This window comes from Mastomys coucha, unplaced genomic scaffold (assembly GCF_008632895.1).
Source record: "Mastomys coucha isolate ucsf_1 unplaced genomic scaffold, UCSF_Mcou_1 pScaffold16, whole genome shotgun sequence".
Classification (NCBI taxonomy): domain Eukaryota; kingdom Metazoa; phylum Chordata; class Mammalia; order Rodentia; family Muridae; genus Mastomys; species Mastomys coucha.
In genome coordinates, this window is record NW_022196898.1 from 54,373,727 (window position 1) to 54,378,682 (window position 4,956).

Here is a 4,956-nt window from a genome sequence, read left to right on the forward strand (position 1 = left end):
GGAAAATTTCAGAGGGACCTGACCCAAAGTATTCAGTTAGGGAGGGGAACACATTCATTCTAGGAATGCAATCTTCATCTACTGGTCCACAAGGTGGAGAGTCTCATAAACCAGTAGACCTTCATTCCTAGTTCCACCCTCATTGCAGATCAGCCAGGAGGGGCAGGTATCGGGAACCAGAGCCCTGAGGCTCTGGGTTCCTAGAACTGGCTATTTTATATTTCTGGCTGGCTACAGTGGCCCTCTATGTCCTTTTAGGTAAAGGTTATACACCATACATTTGTATTAAATGCCCTCATTTTAAATTCTAAGATTCTCCAGCCTTTCACCAACAACCAATATCAAATTAAATGGAGATGTACTTGAAGGAATCCCACAAAAATCAGGGACTAGCAAAACTGCCAACACTCCCCATATATATTCAATACAGTATTCAAAATTCTAGCTAGAGCAATAAGACAACAAAAGGAGATCACAGGGATACAAATTGGCAAAGGAGAAGTCAAGGAATCACTATTTGCAGATAATATGATTGTATACAAAAACAACCCCAAAAATTCTGCCAGAGAAGTTCCACAGGTGATAAACAATTTCAGCAAAGTGGCTGGATATAAAATTAACTCAAATAAATCACTTCTTTATAGAAATGATAAATGGGTCGAGAAAGAAATTGGAGAAATGACACCTTTGACAATAGTCACAAATAATATGAAATATCTCAAGTAACTCTAACCAAACAAGTCAAAGATCTATATAACAACAAGAACTTCAAGTCTCTTGAGGAAAAAAAATCAAAGAAGACACTAGAAATTAGAGAGATCTCACATGCTCATGGTTTGTTAGAATAACATAGTAAAAATTGTCATACTACCAAAGTTAGTCTTCAAATTCAATGCAATCCCCATCAAAATACCCATTCAATTCTTCATAGAGATAGAAAGAACAATTATCAAATTCATCAGGAATAAAAAATAACCAGAATAGCAAAAACTATTCTCAACAATAAAACCACTTCTGAGGGAATCACCATCCAAGAACTCAAGCTATACTACAGAGCAATAGTGATAAAAACTGCATGGAAACTGTATCCCACATCTATGCAAGCAAAGGCAGCTTTCCACAGCAAGCATGTAGACAAGGTCTTTGAGCACAAGACAGCTCAAGAATAAATACAGTGCTTGAAAGGTTCTCAGAGAAGTTTAGGACAAGGGCACACTCACTGAGAAAGTTCAGGGATCTTATAGCTAGCCTAGATGTTGGAAATGCCAGCAGGTACAACAGCAGTGACCATCAATCTGGGCTTGTTGCTTTCAATAGCCTCCTGGTCAAAAGCTTCATGTATTTTCTGTAAAACAAGGCAAGTATGTTTGTAGTTAATTTCAGCAACTTAAATACAATAAATGCATGTTGCATAGTGTCTTTCTTCTCCAAAGTACTTTCAAAAATTTTGTCTGATTTTATCTATCAGTCTCTTAATAAAGTCAAGAATATAGATGGTATTAATTTAAAAATTATAACTATGCAGTATGTGTGGGAGTTATAAAATTGACACCAGTGTCCCTCAGGAAGTTAATGGAGTCCAAGGTCTCAGATGACCAGTCAAAGCTCACATCACTTTGACCAGTCAAAGTATCACATAATTTTGAAGATTTACTCTCTGCAGTAATCTTATATAACTTTCAGTGATTTGGAAAGTTGCTCCTTGCAATACAGACATGTCATTCAATGAACTGCTAAATATGGCCATAGGGAAAGTAAGAATCATTGGGTGCCAGGTCCAATTCAGTGTCAGATGTTAATTCACCTACATTCTGTATGTAGTGGTTTTAAAAGGTTTGGCCCCCATAGACTTAGATGTTTGAATGCTTTGATCATAGACAGTGGCACTATTAGGAGGTAAGGCCTTCTTGGAAGTTGTGGGGCTTTGTTGGAGGAAGTGTGCCACTGGGAGAAGGAGGCTTTGAGATATCCTATGAAGAAGATATGCCCAGTGTAGCACCCAGGCTCTCTCTTCTGCCTAGGAATCAAGATGTAGAAATTTCAGGGCCTTCTCCAGCACCATGTCTGCCTATACACTGCTATGTTTCCTGCTAGAACAACAATGGACTAAACATCTGAAAGTGTAAAACAGCCCCAATTAAGCAATTACTTTATAAGAGTTGCCATGGTTAACCTGGGGAAGAGGCAGCAGTGGTGAGCTGAGCACTTTCCTCCCACCCCCAAGCTCCAATGACTGCCTTCTCAAGGACTGAGGGGCCCCAGGAACATCCAGGTCAGACAGTTCTGCAGTTCCAGGTTCCTGCCTTCCAGGTCCACCTGGGATACAGCCCTCAGAGATAAGCTGTTCCCTGAAGTCCAGTGACAGGGCCAAGCCTCTACCTTCCTCCACCCTCCAAGGAGTACTGCTAACATCAAGAATATCAAGCCAACATAAACAATAACAAGATGGTAAAGGTGGTTAAAGACCAGTGAAAGAACAAAATCAACAACAATAGCAAGACCAATATGACATCATCAGAGATCAGCTAACCTACTGCAGTAAGCCCTAGATGTACTAACACAGACAAAGCACAAGAAAATGACCTTAAATCCAATTTTATACCTTAAATCCAATTTTATACTGTAAAAATATCTACCTCCCATGTGTGTTCTTTTGTGATCACTTAGGATGGTATTTTCTAGTTCTACCCATTTGCCTAAGAATTTCATGAAGACATTGTTTTTAATAGCTGAGTAGTTTAATTCTGTACCCAATTTTTAATAGGGTTATTTGGGTCTCTGGAGTCTAACTTTTTGAGTTCTTTGTATACATTGGATATTAGCCCTCTATCAGATATAGGATTTGCAAAGATCTTTTCCCAATTTGTTGGTTGCCGTTTTGTCCTATTGACAGTGTCTTTTGCCTTACAGAAGCTTTGCAGCTTTATGAGGTCCCATTCGTCAATTCTTGATCTTAGAACATAAGTTATTGGCATTCTGTTCAGGAAATTTTCCCCTGTGCCTATGTGCTCGAGGCTCTTCCCTACTTTGTTTTCTATTAGTTTCAGTGTATCTGCTTTGATGTGGAGGTCCCTGATCCACTTGGACTTGAGCTTTGTACAAGGAGATAGAAATGGATCGATGTGCATTTTCTACATGCTAACCACAAGTTGAACCAACACTATTTGTTGAAAATGTTGTCTCTTTTCCACTGAATGGTTTTAGCTCCTTTGTCAAAGATCAAGTGGTCATAGGTGTGTGGGTTTATTTCTGGGTCTTCAATTCTGTTCCATTGATCTACCTGCCTGTCACTGTACCAATACCATGCAGTTTTAATCACAATTGCTCTGTAGTACAGCTTAAGGTCCTGGATTGTGATTCCACCAGAGGCTCCTTTATTGTTGAGAATAGTTTTGGCTATCTTGGGTTTTTTGTTGTTCCAGATGAATTTGAAGATTTCTCTTTCTGTCTGTGATTCTCAACTGGTGAATATCGAATGGCTGAGAAGCACCTAAAGAAATGTTCAACATCCTTAGTCATCAGGGATATGCAAATCAAAACAACCCTGAGATTCCACCTCACACCAGTAAGATTGGCTAAAATAAAAAACTCAGGTGACAGCAAATGCTGGAGATGTTGTGGAGAAAAAGGAACACTCCTTCATTGCTGGTGTGATTGCAAGCTGGTACAACCACTCTGGAAATCAGTTTGGCGGTTCCTCCAGAAATTGGACATAGTTCTACCGGAGGACCCAGCTATACAACTCCTGGGCATATACCCAGAAGATGCTCTAATATGTAATAAGGACACATGCTCCACCATGTTCATAGCAGCCTTATATATAATAGCCAGAAACTGGAAACAACCCAGATGTCCCTCAACAGAGGAGTGGATACAGAAATTGTGGTACATCTACACAATGGAGTACTACTCAGCTATTAAAAACAATAAATTTATGAAATTCATAGGGAAATGGATGGATCTGGAGAACATCATCCTGAGTGAGGTAACCCAATCACAAAAGAACAAACACGGTATGCACTCTCTGATAAGTGGTTATTAGCCCAGAGGTTCAGAATTCACAAAGAACAACCTACAAACCACAAGAAACTCAAGAAGAAGGAAAACCAAAAGGTGGACATTTCATTCCTTCTTAAAATAGGGAACAAAATACTCACGGAACGAGTTGCAGAGACTAATTATGGAGCAGAGACTGAAGGAAGGACAAGCCAGCCTGATATAGCTATCTCCTGAGAGGCTCTGACAGTACCTGACTAATACAGATGTAGAGGCTCACAGCCATCCATTCAACTGATTACAGGGTCCCCAATGAAGGAGTTAGAGGAAGGACCAAAGGAGCTGAAGGGTTTGCAGCCCCTTAGGACAAACAACAATATGAACTAACTAGTACCCTCAGAGCTCCCGGGGACTCAGCCACCAACCAAGGACTATACATGGTGTAACTGATTGTTCTGGCAGCATGTGTATAGTAGAGGATTGCAAAGTTGATCATCAATGGGAGGAGAGGCCCTTGGCCCTGTGAAGGTTCTGTGCCCCAGTTTAGGGGAATGCCAGGGCCAATAAGTGGGAGAAGGTGGGGTGGCAAGCAGGGGGAGGGGAGAGGCAACAGGAGTTTGTTCTTGTTGTTTTTTGTTGTGTTTTTTTTTTGTTTTGTTTTTTTGAGGGGAAACTGGGAAAGGAGAAATCATATGGCATGTAAATAAAGAAAATATCTAAAAAAAAAATAGCTGAGTAGTACTTCATTGTGTAAATGTACCACATCTTCTGTATTCATTCCTCTGTTAAAGGACATCTGGGTTCTTTTCAGCTTCTGGCCATTATAAATAAGACTACTATGAACATAGTGGAACATGTGTCCTTATTACGTGGTGGAGCATCTTCTGGGAGTATGCCCAGGAGTGGTATAGCTGGGTCCTCAGATAATACTATGTCCGATTTTCTGCAGAACTGCCAAAC